The following is a 23272-nucleotide window of genomic DNA, read 5'->3' as shown; positions in this document are numbered from 1 at the left end:
CCTGGGCTGGAGGCTTGAATCCTCCGCTCTTTGGCTGCAGAGCGGTTTTTCCCCCATCCTGCCTGGGAAGCCACTCAGGCATGCAGCCCAAGAGCAGGCAGGGGATTCAAACCTCTCGCCTAAAATTCACAGCTGATGAGCGGGCAGGCCAGGCAGGATGGGGGGGAACCGCTCTACAGCCGAAGAGCGGGAGATTCCCCAAGAGGGAAGTGGCTGGCGAGATGGCCGCTGCAGGGCTGAAGATAGAGGAAAAACCCCACTTCCCCGCTTCCCGGTGTGAACATTTTTGTAATCGAGCATACGCATAAATATCTTTGTGGCGCCATCTGTCTGCTTGTAGAAGCATTTTTTGGTGGCCAAAGTCATTGCGAGGGAGTCCGAGTCTTATGAGAAATTGGAGGGGTGCACGAAAAGACAAGGAATGCATTGAGAGTGAAAGAGACTACGCGTTGAATAACATCGTGATAAACCACTGTTATTATATTGATCTTCCTTCACATGATTGTGTGAGAAACTGAGAAATCACAAGAACTGTATTTTCTCTTAAAAGAACACACACACACTTTTCTGCCGCTAAAACCCAATGATAAAGTACAAAAAAAAAATTCAGCTGCGTACCCCTTGAAACCCTTTCGCGTACCACCAGAGGTACGCGTACAACACTTTGGGAAACACTGGTCTTGAGATTACGTGTTATTTGAAAAGCAGCTTAGTATGAAGAAAATTCTGAAGAACAGACTGGTAAAAAAGAAAGAAATATATTGGCCCTTGCATTAAATGGCCTGATGCGTATCATCAAGCCTGTGTACGATTAGTAATATGAAATATTTATAAAAAGTGTCCTTTAAACACTGCAAGCCTACAGCCATACCACCCTGAACACACCTGATCTCGTCTGATCTTGGAAGCTAAGCAGGGTCAGGCCTGTTTAGTACTTGGATTGGAGACCACCTGGGAATACTGGGTGCCGTAGGCTTAGAGGAGGGCAATGGTAAACCACCTCTGAATACCTCTTACCATGAAAACCCTATGAATATATCCAAAAGATTCATAAGTCGCCATAAATCATAATCAACTTGAAGGCATATAACAACAACAAACACTGCATAGTGCCTTGGAGTGAACTTGGCCTGACATCACATGAAAGGGCCAACCATTGTATGGCTTTTTAGATTCAGTGGGGGGACACACATGATTGGTCCTTTAAATAAAGATGTGTGCCTCACTCAAAATATTTATAGCCCACCCTTTATCCTAGAATCTCAGGGCAGGAAACAATAAAAACATTATTTAAAACAACAATCCATTAAATAAAAGCAAATAAACTGCACATTGTAATCAATCATAAAACTGTAGAACATCTAAAACTTTCAGCTGCACAATAAAGACTGCCAAAGCCTTGGATAAATAACCATGTTTGAAGTTGGTAACTAAATGAAAAAAGTGTGTTCACTTCAGGGATAGACCAGTTGGAGGTGACAGCAAGATGAAATAAACTGATAGTAAATACTTTACTTATAGCTCTGAAAGTCTTACTGTGGATATACTATTGTGTCCTTTAAAGATTACACTAGTGCCATGGGGTACACTTTATTGTGGAGACTTTCCTCATATACAGAGGGCCTTCTCCATGGTGGTGCCATGGTTATGGAACCTCCCTCACCTTTGATCCAAATTTCAAATCTTTTAAAAGTGCATTTATCTCAAGCTACTACTAAAAAGGTTAATCACATTGATTAAGCCATGCCTTGTTGCAAACAGCAACATGTTGCTGTAACAACCACTGTAGCTTCATCTGAACATGGTATTGTTTGCAATGCCCTTTTAAACATATTTCATATTATGGCCTAATATGAAAGGCAGCTGGAAGTTCAGTTGTGAACACAATCTTTCTGTTCATTCCTCTCCCACTACAAATCTTTAAAGTACAAAGAAGCAGGATATTGTCAAATACCCAAGGCAGTGTAGAAAGACTATCCCACTGAGTTCAGAGGAAAACACACATACACACACACACATATATTAACATACACACACTCACAACTTTTATATCTCTGGTGGGAAAAGCCTATCTTTAAGCAAAAAGAGAAATAATTTTGCAATAAAATGCTATGTTATTTTTTCCCGTAGGTTCTATCATTTCCTTGGAATGAACTCATCATAGAATTTTATGTTTCCATTTTCAGTATCATTTTCTGTTCTTTTTTCATGCAGATTAAAACTTCACTGCATTAAACTTTGAAAATTATTTTTGATGGAAAAAGCTAGTATTTATTGTTGCTGATCGGATTTCTGGGAGAGGACACCCTAAAAGCTGACAATAAGCACACCACTCATGAAACACCACAGGAGGCAACAGCAGGGATCAGACTGTTCACATCTGCATTTCTCTTACACCTCAAAGTACAGTAGATCTCAAGAATGGAAATATTTAAAAAAGAAAAACTAAATCCAGTGACCATAGTCCAATCAACTTGGTCACAGCAGCTGTACCCCAAAGATCCCACCATGGATCAACTGTCAGGCCTCAGAAAGGGCCTGCTGTCCGTTGCTGGGTGCTAGAAAGGACGTGGTCTAACCAGACAAGGTTGAGGTTGGAGCAAATAGATCAATCCTGAGGAGCCACAGGCAGGGGCATGAGAAGACATTGAGGCGCAGTGATGTGAGATACCAAAAGTCTGCTGCTGCTACTACTGCTTGTAGCAATGAGTTGCTCAAAGAGACGGATCAGCTTGAAGGTCAAAGCTTTATAGTCCTAAGTGAGCAAGGACTGCCCCATAAAGTCAACTTACAATTAATACAGTCTAGATGATGTCTTTCCGCTGCAGTGCTGTTAGCCAGGCAGAGTACTAAAGGTGCAGGAGAAGAAACTCTCTAGCTCCAAACTATGGGGAGCATCACTTTGAGACCTTCCCCCAGAACCTTGCATCAGGAGAGTCCTGTTTCTCCCGCCTATGAGCAAAGGCAGTACAATGAGACTTTAAAGAGAATGCCAGTCAGTGTATGCCTCAGCTATCCCCAGACAGCCCTTATTTATGCTCAATGCTAGCTCTGTATGCAAGACATAGAAGGAAGGGCTGGATGGAGAAATCAGAAGTATACACAGCCTTTTCATTCCTTTGGGGTGGTTACTCTGTGACCCTCCAGATGTTGCTGCCCTACAATTCCGATCAGCACCAGTCAGCATGGTCAATTGTCAGAGATAGTGGGAGTTGTAGTTCAGCAACCTTTGGAGAGCCACCAGTTAGCCACCTATGCCTCATCACACTGTTTACATGTGTAGATAGAAGGTGAGTGGATGGAAACAACGCTTTATTGAGCCTCTGTAAATAAGTGCTGTGTGTACATTTCACAGTGGACACATGTCAACATATGCACTTGATATTATTTTGTAAATATTTATTTCTCCTCATGACTTACATTTCCATTATATCTCCATATCTGACAATCTCCCTGGTTGAAGCTCAAGTCATTTTTTCTTTTGCTAAGGAACTCAGTTCAGCAAATCTGTGCTGGGGGTTTGCCATCTTGTTACACTTTTGGTTTATTTCCCCCCCCCCATTCTTTGTTGATGGATTTTTCACAGATATACTTACATGGAGTTCTGCCTATTTCCCATGAGCAGTGCTGATCTTCCTCATGTACTATTTGATGCCACCCCAAACCATTTTACTAGAGTAATAAGGCTATCCTTGGCTGGCCATCTCACCCCTTTAAAACCATAACCAGAGTAGTGATCAACCCCATTTTACTTTACTGTTTGCAAACCGAGAAATGCACTGCAAGGCAATGGCAGCTGCGCACATATTCTCTTTCTCCTACACACCAGCCACCAATATTCCTTTAAAAGCTGGAAGAGAGGGCACACAGCTGCTACAGTATTATATTTCCCATCTAGAAACAGCAACATACAGATATCTTGTTGGCTGGCCTCAGCTTTTAAAGAAATCTGGAATAGGCCCCTGAGAAAGCATTGGAGTGGTATTTGAAAAAGCTATGCAAAGAAAAGCTAGATCTAAGTTTTTCAGATCAATTATCAGATGTAGAAATTAGCTTCACAGAAGACAGACCTTTCCAGATCCATATTGCGTTTGTCAGGTAGTGCTGTACTGAAATGTTTCTCAAATGCAAGTGCTGCTTCATGGGGCAACTATACGTCCCTTGTTTATACTGCAAGTCTATGTTACATGCCCCTGGGAAGCACAATAAAAAGTGGGAGGATTCTTGTGAGCTTTTAAATGTCCTTTCTCTTAACCAAGGTCTGCACATGTGCATATATGCAACTGTGCAGACAGTGATGTCTCTCTCTGTGTGTCTTTTTCTCTCATCTGCTGAGTTTCAAAACATATCTGTGGTGCCTTCCACTGAATCTAGGCTTGCATGCCAAGTCATTAATGGCCACCAGGGCTGCCTTTTCTTTATAAATCTGTCCATCCTTGGTCAATACACATCTTGCTCCAGCCTCAATGTTCTTGATGTAGACCCCTAACCCCAGCCAAGGTACACAATGTGAACTTCTCACAGAATGCAATAACCATAATAGAACTGAAATTGTCATAGGAGTATTAGGGGAATGGTGAGTGTGTGACAATGGTAAAGACAGAGGTGGCCAGCTAACATAGGCTTTTGGCACCTCCTTCACAAGCACAAGGTCTAAAGAGCCACAACACTCTTGTTTTTGCAGCAACAGAGTAACATGGCTATCTCTCTGGGAATGTACATCTGCAGACATTAAAAAGAGAAAAGAAAGTAACTCTAAAAAAGTGGTACATTTTTGCCCCTTGCAATTCAAACCTGGGAAGAGGTACTGGGGTTTAACTCTAGAACAGAAAGCACACAACTCTTAGCAGAGAAAAGCTTGTGGCAAAGTGTGGGTGTGACTGCACAAAAGGGGAATAACACATTTGTTTTGCTTGCAACCATTCCTACCATTTGCTCCACATGCCACTGAGCCATATGACACATTTCAAGGTGGGAAAGAAAATTTATTACATTTTTAAAAAATGTTTATTACTATCAAATGCTGTTTGCTAATTTGCATATATTGGCAGTACTCACACATCACATAAACCATAGTTAACAGTTTACCATGAATGTGTAGAAGGCTACTACTCACTTCTTCCTTCTAGCTAGTGACTAACCACAATTCCTAAGCTTAGCATTACATCCAAACCAGGCATTGTGGTTTGTTTTGCTCAAACAAAACATGATCGGTAAGGCCAACCCCGCTCCCCCCCGCCAAAAACTGGACTCAAATCATGGATTGTCTGGAGAAAAACAAACCACGATCATTGGTTTGGAACTAGCATTAAACCACGGTTCATGGTCTGTTGGTCCTATTGGTGAGAGGAGAGATGCAGAAGCAATCTCTTCGTTCATGGGAAAACATTAACAATGGCTTTCCATGATGTGCAATGTTGTCATTTCCTGTTTCACATTTAATCCTACCCTATTGAAAACTAGAACTAAAATATTCAGTCAATTAATCCATGAGATTAATCAACTATTACATTAGTTTAATATTAGTTATTAAGATAACTAATTAATAACTATTTTCCCAGCTTAATTCAAAGTGCTAGCTTTGACATATAAAGCCTTATGCAGTTCAGCACCCCAATACCTCAAGGACCACCTTTCCCACAGGAACCAACCCAGACCCTGTGCTTGTCATCTGAGGGCCTTCTCTATGTGCCCCCTCTGAGGGAGGTGTGGAGCAACATGAGAACAGGCCTTTTCAGTGATGGCTCCCCAGATGTCGACTGTTCTCCCCAGAGAGGCCATTATTTTTAGGCACCATGCAAACACTTTTATTTTTATTTTTGGAAGATGTTAGATGTTTGTAGCCTTTTTCAGTTGGTGGGATGTGTTAGACCTGCCTTTTGTATATTTATTGATGTGTTTTCAGGTTTTTATTTTGTTTGGTTTTAATCTTTACATATTTTTGTAGTCACTTTGAGTAGCTTTTTGAGAAAAAGTGACTATATAGTAATTTAAGAACTGTTTGTCAAGCAGCCACTTACACATCTTCCTCCTCCTCCAAACCTTCATTCTAGCAACACTGGTAAGTGTTAATAATAATAACAACAATAATAATATCCAGTTTGAATGATCAAAAGAGTTGATGTCCTATCATACACTACTATACAAAGTTAGATTTGGGATACACTGAGAGCACTAAACCTGCATTTATTACTATAATATGATATAAAAATAATATGATGCAGTCTGGATACAGGAATGCCACTCAGAATTGAAGCTTTCTCCCATAATCCAAGTGGTCTTTAAACAGGAGTTTAGCAGAGCAATATTGCCACCTGCTGACAATGAACAAAACAAGACACTGTGTAGTTTAATGAAATACAAATATATTAAGTTGAGTTTTGAAAGCTTACCATTTTTTCTGAGCCTAGTATAAAAACTATATAATACTATACAGAATTTGTTCATTCCCAAACAATTATAAAAGATAATTGTTCACATCTTCCTTGAAAAGGGGCTGCAATCCTTTTTTTTCTGTTTTCCTGCTTCAGACAGAACACAACTAATGAGATGTTAATAGCTGCTGTGCAAGCAGATATTGATATCACAATTAAATTCCAAATCAAGTAGGGCGGTAATGAAGATCAGTAAGATCAGCAAAATAAGATTCCTTTAAAGAGCAACTCAAATGTGGGGTTTCTGATATGGTATATCATTTTCAAATTAACATACCACCTCAGAATTCACAAGCATCACCCCAGTGTTGCTTTATGAAAATTATCTGATGTTAGCCTCACACCCAAAGGAGTCTGTGGCTTTTGATACAGGGGCATTTTGCAAAAAAAGACACACACACTAATTCTGAAGTGACAGATTATACAAGAGGGGAGGACTATGTCACTTTTGTTTCTGCACAAGTAAACTGCGAGTGGTTTTTTATAATCTAAAAATATCAAAACTGAAACACAGCCGGTGCATATCTTTAAAATGAATGTTCCTTTGTCCAGAATATATTGCAATTTAAGATCTGTTTGTCAAGCAGCCACTTACACATCTTCTTAAAGTTCCTCCTCCAAACCGTCTTTCTAGCAAAGCTTATCCAGAAATTACTCTCACACTCACTGTAAAACCTCAAAATTCGTCTCAGTCCTACGGAGGTGTCATCAAAATAGAGGATAAAAGAAAATGAATATCTGTGTAAAATATGAATATGTATAGATGCAAATTTAGAAATAATTACTATAATTGAAATCAAAATACAGTACATCCCACCACAGCAAGAAAGACTGTGGCTAGGTGACCTGTATGTCTGCTCAGTTTGTGTCCAGGTGCTAATTACTGATGGGCAACTTCAAGGTCCTTGTCCTTAAATCTTAGGGTTCTTTGTCATTAAACCAGATGTGGACCAGACACCCCCTTGAAAAAGAGAATGTCTTCCAATGTAGGATACATAGTCCATCTAACAGACTATGATCAAAAGCCATGTCACTTCTGGGTTCTGCATTAAGTTGTTGCAAAACAAATGTTAATGTTTTATACAACAGGTCATAGTGCCCCCCATCTTATAGTCTTAGGTCAAATAAATAAGTAAACAAAATATTCCTACGCATTGACTGAAAATTGAACTTCATCCTCAGATATCGGTATTGTTACTTCACCATAATTTGGCAGAGATTCTTTTTCCAAAACTGCTAATGGAAAAGAGGACGAAGCAGCAAATGCCAAACATAAAATATATTAAATAAAGCTGAAACCACAGCTCTTCTAGAGTGAAATATGGTGTAAATATCCCATAATATGCCTTCACAGTTAGCATCCAGTCAAGGATAACAAAAGTTGTCAAGGTGATCCAAAGTTATTTCTCGAGACCTGGAGGGCAGGTGGAAAAACTGAATCAGGAAGTGGGTTAACAGCTCTGGAAAGGGGCCAGATTTTAATCACTCAAATGGGCTGGTAAAACTTCTTATACATTTTATTTTAAAAAACCACCAAATACTGGAACACATTCCTGGAAGTAATAATAAGATTACTTTCAAAGTCTGTTTAACTATATATATATGTCAGAGATCTACTGGTCCTACTGAAGGAAATGAGTTCATTAAGGTAAATGAAATGTGACAATCATTGTTATCAAACCACAGCATGAGGCAAAGAAGTAAAAAGCCACACACTTTAAAATAAATAAAATGTTTCAGAGGCAATGGTGCAAATATTATGTATGAGTTTTGGATGGAAATTCTCTAGTAATCAGGAAGGAGGGAAAGAAATCAGGAGGTATCAAAAGACAGGTATGGTTTTTATGGTTGATAAACAAGCCATGAAAAATAAACATAACTCCCAATAAAAAGACTTCCTTCTTTGACCTTGCCTTAAAAGAATATTATATACAAATAGTTAGAGGTTAACGCGCATTCTGGCTAAAACAAACAGTGACATGAAGACAAATGCTTGTTACTTGTGACAACAAAAACATGCATCTTCCTTAAGAAGACCTCCCTGGACTCAGAACTGTCAAACAACTACTTCCAAGAGGCAAGTATCTCCTTTTTGGGCAGGGTGCTTGAGAGGATGGTGATGGTCCAGCTTCGGGCATACCTGGTGGCAATGGATTACTTGGATCCATTCCAGTCTGGCTTCAGGCCTGGTCATGGCACTGAAACTGCCTTGGTCGCCCCAGTTGATGACATCTCGCAGAAGAGAGATGGGGAGAGTGCGACCCTCCTCATTCTCCATGTCCTCTCAGGAGCCTTCATTACTGCTGACCACGGCATCCTCTAGAGCATCTCAGGGAGGTGGGGGTTGGGGGCACTGGGCTTCAGTGGTTCCTACCTCCAGGGCCATTTCCAGAAAGTAGTTATGGAAGGCTACTGTTCTGCACCATGGGAAATATCCTGTGGTGTCCCTCAGGATTCCATCTTGTCCCTCAGGCTATTTAACATCCATATGAAGCCTTTGGAGGTTGTCATCAGGATATTTGAACTGAGATGTCACCAGTAAATGGATGACATCCAGCTCTCTCTGTGTGTTCCATCTGGAGAGGTGGCTGAAGTGTTAAACTGGTACTTGGAGGCAGTGATGGGCTGGACATGGACCAATAAATTGAGGCTGAATCCTGAAAAGACAGTGCTGTTATGTGTCCATAGTTCTCAAGTCTGGGAGGTGGGGAGACAGCCTGTCCTGGATGGGGTTGCATTCCCCTGAATCAGGTCCGTAACTTGTGGGTGCTCCTGAATTCAAACTTGTTACTGGAGGTTCAGGTGGTCTTGGTGGCTAGGAAGGCCTTTTTCCACCACTGTCTGGTTCACCAGCTACGGCTCTGGTAACGTCCAGATTGGATTATTGCAATGTGCTCTATGTGGGGCTGTCCTAGAAGACGACTCAGAAACTTCAGCTGGTCTAAAATGCATCAACCAGATTAGTGGCTGTGGTTCCATTTAGATCTCATATAATCCTGACCTTAACACAGCTGCATTGATTGCCAGTTTGTTTCCCAGCCCAATTTAAGGTGCTTGTGCTGGTGTTTAAAACCCTAAATGACTTAAGCCCCAAATATCTGAAAGACTGCCTCCTTTCCTACAGACCCTCTTGGGTGTTGAGATTGGCAGAATGGGGACTCTTGGTTGTTCAACTTCCCTCAAAGGTTTTGGTGGTGGTAGCCTGGAAGAGGGCATTCTCTATGGCAGCCCTCGAGTTGTGGAATTTCCTCCTCACAGAGGTGTGTCTGACACCTTCACTGAACACCTTTTTTTATATGCCAAAAACTCATTTCTTTGTCTTTTGACAGAGGAGGTATTTTTATGACCCTCTCTAGTTGTGAATGTAACTGTTTTTAATACTGTATTTTATATTGTTGTGATCTGCCCTGAGACTTTCAGGTGCAAGGTGGATAATCATCATCATCATATGTACAAGTTGTGGTCCATGAGGAATCAAAGGGGTAATTCCATTCAATAGCACAAGAGAACAATAGCAATAGCATCAGAGTGCTGAGCATGAGATTGGTAACTTCTATTTCTCCTGTAAGATCTAAGCCTCAGCAGTCTAGCAGTCTAGTCCACCTGCCCCATAGCACTGACTATTGAGATTCATGGCTAGATAAGCAAGAAGGTTAAGCAGTACAGGGATAGGGTATTGTACATATCCCTCCCTATGCAGGGGAGAGCTGGGGGCAATTGAGCAGTTTACATAACCCAGGGCAGTTTACGTGAAATATAATCTACATCATTAGTACTTATAACAAGACCTACAGATCTGATCTAAATGAACATTCAAATAAAATAAGCCTCCATGCTTGGCTACCAATGCATTCCTTGGCAAGGGAAAAGGAATTAGAAGAGAAGATGTGGTCCACCTTCTATATGCCATTTGGTTTCCATCACACTGTTTTGGGGCCCTTGGTTACCATTTTCATACTTAATTTACAATTATTGTATATATTGTAGTAACAGCCTAAGGGTTTTTTTTCATACTAGGGGCTGCTGTCCCTGTTCCCTTTGTTTGCCAACCTCACCTACTATCACCAAAGCTCCTCCACACAGGTGTTGCCAGAGCCTTCCCCCTCTACAGGGGTCACCAAGGCTCCTCTTTTTCTACGCATAATGCATATATGTAGATAGGACTTCACGTAAGCTATTATAATTACTGGGGCAATGATCATAACCCCAAAGTCTGGGAAAACAAAAATATATTTAGTTGGCATCTGGAAATTGACAGCATGGGGAACCACACTTCCCCTGTGAAGGCATTTCACAGTTGGGGTGCTGCCACTGAGTAGGCCCCATCTCAAAATCACCACACCATGGTTCTACCCTGCTTGTAGGATTGTAAGAAGGGCCTTCTCAGCTGATCTCAAAGCTAACCTCAAACTGTTGTATCAGGCTTGGTTCCTCTGCCTTAGCAATTCATTGCTAGAGTAACCATGAAGATTAATGTGCTTTGTCCTACCTTGCCTCAGCACTCCTTTCCCTGCACCTTCCTACACTGCAGTCTTTTGAAATCCAACCCTGACTACGTAGCTTCCTCAGGCCCTTTGATCTCAGCTCTGTCTCCAGACTTCCATCTGGCTTGATTATCTGACACCTGATTCTGGCCCCACTGACTTTAATTTACTGAACCGGACCGAGTCCTCACTAGAATTTTGACTATATAGTTGTTCACCTGACCACCTGTAAGCTTGACTTTGTAGGACCCTGGTACCCAGAATAGCTTGAGTGGAAACTAATGGCTTTGCTGTCAAAATTGTAGTTTTGCAAAGATTCTAGCAACAGCTTAGTGAGTGTACAAAGAATTAGCTGGAATAGATTACTTTTCTGTAGTAATCCATTTTGCAAGCAAAAATGGAAGCTCAAGCATAATTTCAGTGCACTTAAAGGAGTCACTGAGACTGACGAATCAAGGCAATCAAGTGTTCAGTTATTTTTTAGCAAAATAAGGAGATGGAGACATAGATTTAATACTCTCTGGTGTATTCCCAAAACCACCAGAGCTGTGCTGGCAGGCCTATGGTTGACCTATATGTTGAGAAACAAAGACACCAATTCTTTTCCACATCCTTTTGGAACAGGAAGTGAACATTACTGCTATAAAAAATAAATAGATTAAGTGAAACAAGTACTTGTAAAAGAATAAAACCCATAATTTTTAGCAGGTTACTTTAAAAAATATTTAGCATTTTTCCTGCCCAGCAATATACAGTAGCCAGTGTAATTTGCAACTTGATAGTTTGCTGTGTCCTACATGCACAAAGGGTTGCACCAACTCACAAGTGTTAAAAAAATGTAGCAGAAACCCATAAAAGGTGCAAAAATGTTTACTCCAGTAACAGTGCAATACTATTAGCTTAATGCATTTCAAGCATTATTTATTCTTCAGAGGGACAACTACAAACATTAAAATTAAAATAGCAGCTGAATCATTTTATCTGTTGCTACAAAGCTATCATTCTTTTGGTACAGGGTTTTGTGTGTTTTTACCCCAGTTCACTTAACTACCCAGGTATCACGATCCCCAGCATTCTAAGTTTTCATATTATCAACTGAAAGAATAATCTGACACTAGAAAAAATATAAGACTTTCCCCACAATCTCAGTCAAGAAAAAGTATGCTCACTATTGCCACTAAGGACCACATTATATTCTATTTATTCTAGAAAAAACTATTCAGCTCCAGTATAATTAACATTGTTTAATAACACAGCAGCAAGTTCCTTAATACTTTCATAATTATTACATTGCAAGAATGCAACTATTCTAAACACCAGAGAGCATTTAGGTAATCCTTCTAATGGTCCATATGGCATGGATTTTGTCTAAACACTTTTAAATCAGCACCCTATATTCTGATAGTGAATTCATTCTCTTATTGATCCTTATGTGGCCTGATCTTTATGTGGCCAAAAGGGTACCATTCATGCATAAGCAGGAGGTATCAGCAGACTTGGGGAAACACCAAGGTGTGCAGAAGTACAAAGCATTTTCGGAGCAAGGGGCAGGGGATAACAAAACAGGCCACTGTGAAGTGAGTGTGCTTAGTGAATACAGGATGCCAAGTGCGTGCTTGGGGAAAAAGAAGGAAAACTTGAAGAGGGGAATGCAATGCAATGGAATGTCCTGGAAAGAGCATGGCTGGCTGGCTCCCTGAGTGTGAGTACTTTATACTGTAACACTTTGGTGGTGGTCTCACTTGTATATAATTATGAAGTCAATATGCTAGGCTTATGACTGGGGAATGTAAAAAGAGTGTGGTTATCCTATTTCAGTGCTATAAACTTGAGTTACGTTCTTGATCATGCAAACAAAACAAGTTTTCTAACAATGGAGTTTATTATCTTGCTTGTAGCCAACTATGACTGAAATCCCCTCACTGAATTAAGGGATCAAGCGCCGCAAGAAACTGCCATATTGAGAAAACATTTACTGTCTATCAGAAAGTGCTGGCAAAATTTACAAAATCTATTGACAGACGGTCTGTATGCAAAGACCTACTTTATGCTCACCCAAAGATTTGGGCATGTGTTGGTAGGATTTTGAACTTTTTTTTCTGGCCCTGAACTGAAAATTTCCAGTCAATAACTTCTGGCTTCAAATTTGGGGATGGCCTTCACCAAGGGGGGGAGTTACCTCAAACCTTGCTTCCATGTTTGCAGGGATAAACAGGGAACATTTTGGCAAATGTGAAATTCTTTTAAAAGTTCAGGGGAGCTGGTGGTTACCAGCTGGTTGTGACCATCCCCTCCCCTCCCCCAAATGCAGTTTCATTTCGAGGCATTCCATGGAAAAATGGCAGCCACCATGGGCCATCTCCATTTCTCCCCACAGAATGATGTTACATCTAGGAAATCCGGGACATGAAGGCAAAGGCAGTCACCAGATAGCAACCACCAAGAGAAGCTATACTACCATTGTCACAGGCCACACTAAAATAGCTTTAAAAGGGAAGGACCGCCACAGCATTGTCCTTGCAAATGTTAATCTCCCCTCAACTATAAAAATAATTCATTTCCCTAGGGAGGCTAGAATGGCCTCCTCTGTGCAGTCCTTCTGCCGACAGCTAAAAACTTTTTTCTTCCGGCAGGCCTTTGGAACTGAAGGCTTTAAGGGTAGTGATTGAAGAGGGTGCTGTATGTTATTGTTTTACTTGTATGCTCTTAAACTGGGTTGCAGTATTTTAAGTGTATGGTTAATTGGTTTTAACATCTTAACAGTTTAATTCTGTTTTAATGCTGATTTTTATATGTTTATATGTTTTATATGTTTATATGTTCTTAATGATATGTACTTACTTTTATCTGGAAGCCACCTTCAGTTCCAGTTTGGAAAAAGGGCGGGGTATAAATAATAATAATAATAATAATAATAATAATCTCCAAATTTGTCCCCCCATACAGCAACTAATTATATTTGTTTGTGTGGGGAGGGTTCACCACTACTCTCCTCCCTCTGCATAGCAGATCACTAAGCAACATTTCCATCTAATTTTGAAAGTCACTTCAGTTTCTGAAGCAATGCCATTTGTAACATGACATGTGAAGCTCATGTTCAATATACATCAGCACAAAAGTCCCCTTAAGTGTACTGAGATAGTTGTGCCATTCTATGTATCATGGCCAATTTGTTTCAGCAAGACTTTATTTGTAGAATTCAAATTTGTACAGATTTCCCAATTATGTGGCACCTCATATATCCTGTTGTCACAACACTGATTGCAAGAAATGGCTCTATTACAAGTACAAATTGAAACAGTTCATGAAAAATCCACCTGCATACATGATTGTGTAATTTTCAGAATCAACAATCTACCTGAGTCAATAAAATAACATTTTTTTTACAGACAATCAATTCTCCTCTCCTCCCCAGTCTACTTCTATATTGATGCAAAATATTCCAAGTTTTCTGACATCTAATATTAAGATAAATTCCAGGGAAAGTGTCATAGCATCAGCAGCCTAAAGACACTTTAGAGAAGGAATGTATTTTAAAGTTTCCATCTGTGGTATCATTTATGGTTGGAGAGGTAGAAAAGGGAAAAGATGAAAGATTATATGCATTCAAGAGGCAGCTGGACAGCCATCTGTCGGGAATGCTTTGATCTGGATTCCTGCACTGAGCAGGGGGTTGGACTTGATGGACTTGTAGGCCCCTTCCAACCCTACTATTCTATGATTCTATGATCTCTGACATCTTCAACCATAAATGATACCACAGATGGAAACTTTCTTTGCCAACTTTCTTCTGTCATGGAACCCAAGCTGACATGCATGTGCTCCTCAGGAGGTCACCCTTCTAGGCCCTAACCAGGCCCAGACCTGCTTAGCTTCATCTAAGTGGTACTCTCATGTATCTTCAGACCAAATTCTGGAACCTGCTAAGTCTAAAATAGACTACAATAAATACTGGTTGGATAAGTAAAACAAACAAGTTGTTTAAAGCTTGTACCAGCTAGTCCAGCAAAATAAGAGTACCATTTTGAACCCCGTTCTGGTTTAGTGGTTAAGGTGTTGGACTACGACCTGGGAGACCAGGATTCAAATCCCCACATAGCCATGAAGCTCACTGGGTGACCTTGGGCCAGTCACTTCCTCTCAGCCTCATGGAAACCCTATTCATAGGGTCACCATAAGTCAGAATCGACTTGAAGGCAGTACATTTACATTTATTTTTTCTGAGTTATTAGTTATCTTGCGAAATTTTCCTAGAATTATTTAAAAGGAACTTTGTGCTTTCCTTATAATCTTTTTGGAAGAAGTGAAAACCGACCAGTAGTCTCACAAACGGGATCTACATAGAATTCTCTGTTAAGCCAGCTGCAAACAGAAGCATTAACCAAGGTGTCAAGCATGTTTGGTACAGAAACTAAAATTACGTTGAAATCAGATTTATTATTTATTTTGACTATTCAATCTATATTTCTGAAGACTAATTAATTTGATCCTCATAGTACTTGGTGGATATCCATTTCTACAAAATGATACGTGTACATTTATAGTATAAAAATACCAAAACTGTACACAAGTAGGATGATGCTGACTGAATCAAAATCAGAAGCACAAGGATATTCTGAAGATACTGCAACAATATTTTAAAGAGCTGCCTACTTCATTCAAATGTGTATTGCTGTGTGTGTGTCCACTTGCACTTCCCCTACCAAAACTAAAAAGGAAGAACCAAAGCTAAGAAATGGCATTAAAATATTGTCTAGTAGTAGACAAATAATGTGCAGATTGGGTGGTATATTAACAGAAATAGCACAAAAGGAGACACATTTAAGTGGACATATTTGAGAAATCTACAAAGAACAAAAATTAAAAGAAAAAAAAAAGCTCTGCCTAAAAGCAGAGATTTCTGGAGGTATGGCTAGACCAGGGTGGCTAACTATTATCAGTCAGAGGCCTTTATCACCCCACTGCAATTCTTCCAAGGGCCACATAATAGTGACGGGTGCCGCTAAAGAGTGGGTGCAGCCACCCACACTCTCACACATGTTCACACACACAACACACAAACTCAAAGTCAGGCAGACATACACATGGCAAGCACTCAGTAGCTGGTAAACACCCAAGCTTCATAAAATCCCAGTTGTATCACTTATTCCATACCATTCACTTTAAGCTCCTCTCCATGCATGCAACCAAGAAAAGTAGTGACAGGGGAGGAGGAGGTGAAAGTTGCTCTAATGCTGGGTTCTTGGCTCACTCACAGTCATGTGTGGCTGCAATACTGGGTTGTTGCAGGGCAGTCACAGGCTGGCCTTGCTGATTCTACAGGAAAGTCAAGCACTGTTGAAAATACATGAGACTTTGGAAGTGCTCAGCCAACACTCAGTGTAGACAATACTGATAGACCAGGGGCTTGACTCGGTATAAGGGCCACCTCCTATGTTTCTAGGCTATTCCACAGTTGACCAGGTTTAATTCTTGGTTTATTCCTCTTTTCAGAAAGTTATTTCATAGGAAACCTCATTCAATATTGGCACTTTTACTTCTCTATCATCTGGTCACTTAAGATCTGCATTTATTTAAAAATCTGGGATACTTTGCTGGAACACTCCCAACAGGTTGGATCTGGATCCAACTGGCTCACTGAGCACTGGATACTTGCCCTTGCATTCTGTGTCAGTTGCATTCTCAGTACTAGTACTCAAGATGTTGTGGACACAATATTGTTGAATACAATGGACTACAGTAGGGCCCCGCTTTACGACATTCCGCTTTAAGGCATTCCGCTGATGCGGCGCCTTTCATTTTCAATTTTAAAGGTTTTTTTCCCCATTTTGTGACATTTTGCGCCGTTTTCGCATCATTTTCGTGCGACGCAGCCCATTAAAGTCAATGGGGTTCCGCTTTACGGCGTTTTCCGCTTTACGGCGGGGGTCCGGAACGGAACCTGCCGTATAAGCGGGGTCCTACTGTACATTTAGCTGATGGGCTCCTTATTTCTAACTTAACTATAGGTGGAGCCATCCAATCACCCATTTAAAATGGAACAAGCAGCTGCTAACCAATATGGGTAATCACAATCCCTAATGGTAACAGGATCCTTTTCTTTTTATTTTAGTGATTTAGATAACAAGACAAGTTGGCTTTTGATAAAGTTAAAAGTGTTGTATCAACATGCTAAAAGCATTTTATGATTGTGGAAAAAATCTTGGTTTTATTTGTATAAACACCCAGTAGCTTAGCATTTCATCATTCCAGTTCATAGCAGAGTCAGATGGTTCCAAAGACACGACAAATAAAAAGAGATCCAAAACAGCACTGCCTCTCTTGCCAGATTGCCGCTCAGACAAAAGTACAGCAGGTGGCTATCTACAGCTCCAAATTAAATCATATACTGCACAGAACATTATACTAATCATTGTGTGATTCCTTTTGTTTAACATTACTCATCATCTTCAATTTTCAAAGTGAAAAGAAAATTACTTTAATGATAAGCCACAAAAAGGAAAGCAATGATGATCTGAATGATATTCAAAATTATGTAACAAGAGGGAATAACCTCTTGTCTTCTCCCCTTTATTCCCTCAATATTATTGTTTATTACGTAAACCAGGGCTTATCTGGAACAAATCCTTGCTGAAACACCTGGTGGCTCATTGGAAATATTCTTCTAGCAACAGATGGCTTAGAACATCTTTATAGCGTACACCTTCCTTGGATACACAGATCTATGTAAAAACAGCCAATCACAGGAGGCAGAATGTAACCTTGGGAGAAGGCAATAGTTAAGGAAGTTGAAAAGCTAATGCATCATTCAGCTTCTCAAATTTTTGCATCATAATATGGACAGGGTGAGAAGTTTTAGATAATTCCATATTATTGTCAAACTACATGAGCAAGCAGATTGCTTGCATTTTGGAATTTGTACAGAATAATGAAATCTTCAATATGGGAAATACAGTACAACCACTAGCTTAACAACCTTTTTGTATTCCTGCTTGCATCTTTATAGTCTTTCAACCTGTGGAATCCCAGGGTGTCTAGCCACCGTTCCTACCTGATAGACTGACTTCTTCACCTTCCCATGCCAGACACTTCATGTAAGATAAGAGTGCTAACCTTGCTTTTGCTTACAGTACCCAACTATGTCATCCCAATTCCGTTCCTGCTTCTTTAGCTTGCCACACTTCATCCACCACCTCACTATGAGCCCCTTTCTCTGCCAACCCAAACACAGTGTAATGCCAGTAATCCTAAAGCCACAAGAATATGAGCTGTTCTTTTCCACAATGAGACTTGTAGACACAAATAACATTGACACCACAACCACCAACATTTAGTGATGGCAGACACCAGAGGGGTCTTAGATTCTTATTAAATATGCAGATGGTGTGGATGGTTGAGAAAGTAAGATTAGATCTGGAAAAATAGTGAATGTAACATGGATCATCTCCAGTCAGGCTTCAGACTCTACTTTGAGACAGAAATGACCTTGCTCACCCTGGTGGATTACTTATGCCAAGAAATGGATGGAGCAAGTGTGACTATTAGTTCTTCTTGACCTCTCTACAGCTTGCAATACTATCAACCATGGTACACTTTTGGACTGATTGGGTGGGTTTCGACTTGGAAAAACTGTTACAGTGGCTCCAGTTCCTCCTGGAGGATTGGGTTCAGGTGATGCTGCTGCGGGACTTCTGTTCCATCCCATGGCCACTGGGCTATGGGATGCCACAGGGTCCCATCTTGTCCCCCATGCTGTTTAACATCTACATGAAACCACTGAGGAAAATCATCCAGAGGTCTGACCAAAGTGTCCCCAATATGTGAAAGTCACTCAGCTCTAACCCAATTTTCCATCTGGTAGTCCCAGGGAGTCTGTTCAACTTCTGAACAAATGTCTGGAGAGTGTTCTGGGATGGGTGAAGGTAAACCCAATCTGAACCTTAACTCAGATAATATGGAAGTACTGTTGGTGAGAAAACCAACAACCTTGGATAATAGAATTCAACTGAAGGTTGATGAGGCTGTGCTCCCCCCTGAAGTGCCAAGTTTGTAGCTTGGGTGTGCTTCTGGACTCTATGCTTATTTCGTAAATCTAAGTGGCAACAGTGACCAGGGGTGCATTTTATCATCTGTAACCCTATCTGGAGAAGTCTGACTTTGCCAATATCATTCATACACTAGTGATTTCCAGACTAGACTACTGCAATGTATTGAATGTTACACTGCCTTTGAAGACAGAAACTGCAGCTGCATGCCTTTCTGGACCAGGACATCAGATAATATCACAACAATACTTCATCAGTTGTACTGGCAGCCAGTGCATTTCCAGGTGCAATTCCAAGTGCTGGTGATAACCTCCCAAACTCTAAACAATTTCAAACTAAGCTCTCTTATGGACTACACTAGGAGTGAGGAACCTAAGGTCCAACAGCCAAATAGAGCCCCCCAAGCCTCTTTATGTGGCCTTCAGGTGTAACTATTTAAGTTTTTTTTATTATTCATTTTTGAATTTTGGAAAGAAAAAAAGAAAAAAGAGAGGGCTATGTACATATGTAAAATTTGCATTCATTGCTCTGCCCACTTTTGCCTCTGGCCCTGTCCTTGTGCTAAACACCCCTGACCTACATCTGTACCAGCTTATCCATACTCTAAGATCATGGCATAGATTCTATGTCAAGGACCTGTTGAGATGCACACCACAAAAAGCTATTTGTCTGACAGGCACAAGGAACAGGAACTTTTCTGCAGTGCACCCCACCTTATAGAATTTGATTCTGGGGAAAGTCACACAAACCCCATTGCATGAAGGAACTCTAAAGACACTTATTTACAATGGCTTTTAGGAAATGAAATGTGAGGTTAGCAGTTCGGTTAGAACAGTTGGGTCATGTGTCCAATACTGGTTTTAGATTATTTTAGCCTATGTTTATTTGCCTTATTATAAATAGATTGAATAGTTTTACTGTTGTATTTCAATTATTGTTAATGCTGAATTTCAGTGATGGTAAACTGCTTTGTGAGATAATTGTTCTGAAAAGTAGTATGTAAGCATTTTAAATAATAACGTAATACGATGAAGGAAAGGCAGGGGGGACTCCTGATTAACCACTAAAGTACAACAGTTCAAAGAATGGACACACAGGTTAACGAGAGAATCATTGCACACTTATTTGACAAACAGATGGCTGGTGATGAGAGGGGGGCATAGTAAGTGGCTGTTACATGGAACAAGATCTAGCATACAGTTTTGACTCCACTCCACACGCAGATAGAAAGACTTTACTACTAAACATGGCACACACTTCTCCTCTAGCATGTTAATTATTTAAGATATTTATATCCTGACTTTCCATGAATCATTCCCAAGGCGGCTAACAACACTAAAACAAGAAGAGTAGCTTCAATTAGCTTCTAAAAATAAAAAACATGGGTGGGTTATCTGCCTGCATTGAAATATGTACCTCAATGGATAGAACAGAATCATATCCACAAAGTGCAGAGCACTGGCATTCAGCTCTACTTTTACCCTTTACTTTTACCTTTTCACCTTTGTCTCTTTAACAACTCCCACTACCCCTTCCTACATTTGCTCAGAGGTAAGTGTGGTAGTGGCATGGGCAAGGATAATAGCATTGATTGTGCATTAATAGTCTGTACTGCAAATGGTTCCTAGGCTCCAGTCTGAATTTCAAGAAAATAGTATTCTGTTGCAGCCAGCTGGCTCCATAATTACCAAGAAGCCTCATCTTTGTTACATGCACCATTCCTCCAAAAACTTATTTGCAGGCTTGTCCAGAAGTGGGCTTGTTTTTAAAATACAGAACAAGTCTACACAGACTATAACCTAAATGCACAGAACACATCTCACCCTCAATACTGAGAGATACCTGTTATGGGTAAGCCTGCCAGGTGCTCTACAACTTTTTTTGCAGGACTGTAATCATTTACAACTTTGCAGCTGTCCTTTGTTCTTTGGGATTTTCTTTTAATAAAGCTTGCCTTCAAGGCTTAAATTTAAACATATGTTTAAATCGCTGTTAATGAGTCCCAACCTTCATACAGTTTAAATTTTGCTGACTTCCACCTATATATAACTAACCAACTAAAGAATTTTTTTTAAAAATGCTGAAAAAAAGGTTCATTGTCCTGTGCAACGTAGTGAAAATCTGAAGTCAGATTTAAAAGCTGTAAGAGGAAGTATACAATACTTATATTGTCTATTTTGGGTAACTGCACATTCAGCATTTTGTAAGGATTTGGGCTCAGTTTTTAAAAACATTTGATTGTTTTGTAGATTAAACAAAGAGGGAGAAGAGGCGACATTCACATCTGCTTTTGTGTGATGAAGGATCCACCCACTATTGAGCAATATGAATTAGTCAGCCCATTAATTAGTCATAAATGATCCAGTAAACAGCAGTTTGAGGAAAGGCACTTTGTACAGACTTAACTGCCTCTCTTCCAGTTATGGCTCTCTAATCCAGATGGTATAAAGCCTTTTCTTTAAAGACTTCACTAACACTTGGTAAACAAAGTGCATATGGTAAGCACAACTTTATCTGCAAGAAAAACACACAATTTCTTTGGTTACCTACCTGCCTACACCATCTGTCAAGCAGATGGTTCAGGTTTCATTCATAAGATTAGGTAGGGGTGGCTGACTGAAAGGAGCCTCAAGGTAATATTTGATTCCATGTGCCAGCCTGCAATACTTTTATTCTGAAACATGAAGCATTTGTACAAATGCGTCAGAGCTTCTTGCTCAAAGGCACATCTGGTATATACTGCTTCTCTATATTGAGGTTTCAAAATGTTTGTTTACTAAACAAAATATAGACATTTACTTAAAAATAGGAGAGAACAACTTGTTCAATGATGTGTGTCACGTTAGAAATACATCAAAAGGCTGACTGACAGTCCCAAATAATCTTGCATTAGGGGCTTTACACGTGAAGGAGATGCAACGGAAACCCCAAGATGTTAATATGCAACAATATCTGGCATGTGCTTGTACATCTTTAAATGTTTTAGTAATTTAAAAAGAAGAAAACTCTTATATGGTGTAAGTAATTCCAAAGAAAACTGTTATAAGGTGACCTACTATACTTGCACCTTCCAAAGCATTTTGAAGTCTACTACATTAGATAACAATGACAGCTGCTAGATCATTTCCTGACAAACTAACACCAACATGGTACATTCTCTCTTTTGATTGCTGTTTTTCTCCAATTTACCTTTATTTATTTATTTATTTATTTATTTATGTCATTTCTATACCGCTTTATATTATTTGGAAAACAAATCTCAAAGCGGTTTACAACCTAGATTAAAACATTGAACAAAACATCACAAAATATTAAAAGAAAACATTACAAATTCAAGCCAAATATAAAAAACACATTCAAAACAGCATAATTATCAGAAAAATAAAAGTATTCTCTTAAACATAAACATTATGAGTTAAGAATCAAATACAAAATACAAACTCCCAAAACAGCATCATTAGTTAATTAATTAAAACAACTATACTAGGAGCTACACCCCCCCAATAATCCCTCCCAAATATGTCAACAGTCCTCCATGTCTAAATCCCACTCTGATTCATTCCCACAAACCATACAGACAACTTTTCTCCAGCCAAACCACCATAAGGAACAAACACTTAGGCTACAAAAATACATAGCATCCAACGCAACCACTCCCTCCCCGTCTCTCACCCAGGTAAGGCCATACTCAATACCAGTTCAGTTTCTCATACTAAGTGGTATTGGGCATCTCTGAAGCATACAAAAACATGACAACCCACTCTGGGCCGCACATGCACAATTCAACTATAAACCAATAATACAACATCACACTCTCTCTCTCTCTCTACTGGATAATACATTCAACGGTACAATATTAAAGGGGGTGATGCCCTCATGGAGACCCCAAAAGTTCTGCATTGCAGCAACCTTCATAGCTCATCTGGGCTGGGCACAGTCAATTAGCAGCAGGTGTTTCCACTCTCCTCCTCTGGAATTAGCAATAGCGTCCTGACTCCCAAAGTCTTCCTGAACAATATTTTTTCCCTGCTGCTCACTTGGAGTAAGACCTATTGAAAACAATCACTTCTGGACTGCACTGTTAAGGAACTGGGGGATAAATTTGAAATTGACTTCTTACCAGATCTACTTGTGGGCCAGTGTACACATCACCATCATCTTAATTTATTACCCACTCTTCACCCGGAGGTCCCAGGGCAGGTTACAGCGGATTAAAATATATCATTCAAAACAATTAAAAACAACTTATTTTACACACGTATTTATAGAAAAGCTAATTTTGGGGAATTAGCAATACTACTCTTGAGAT

At 39.9% G+C, this 23272-nt stretch overlaps 1 protein-coding gene and 1 pseudogene across 5 annotated transcripts in view; one reads left to right on the top strand and one right to left on the bottom strand.

Moving 5' to 3' along the window:
* The window catches only part of CDKAL1 (CDK5 regulatory subunit associated protein 1 like 1), a 521195-nt gene that overhangs the window by 360345 nt on the left and 137578 nt on the right, over positions 1-23272 (bottom strand). The window lies entirely within an intron of this gene.
* LOC133375732 (5S ribosomal RNA) lies at positions 858-976 on the top strand (annotated as a pseudogene).

The sequence above is a fragment of the Rhineura floridana genome, chromosome 1 (assembly GCF_030035675.1).
Source record: "Rhineura floridana isolate rRhiFlo1 chromosome 1, rRhiFlo1.hap2, whole genome shotgun sequence".
NCBI classification, from domain to species: Eukaryota; Metazoa; Chordata; class Lepidosauria; order Squamata; family Rhineuridae; genus Rhineura; species Rhineura floridana.
Note: the sequence above shows the minus strand (reverse complement) of the source record. Positions and strands in the feature narration are given on the sequence as shown.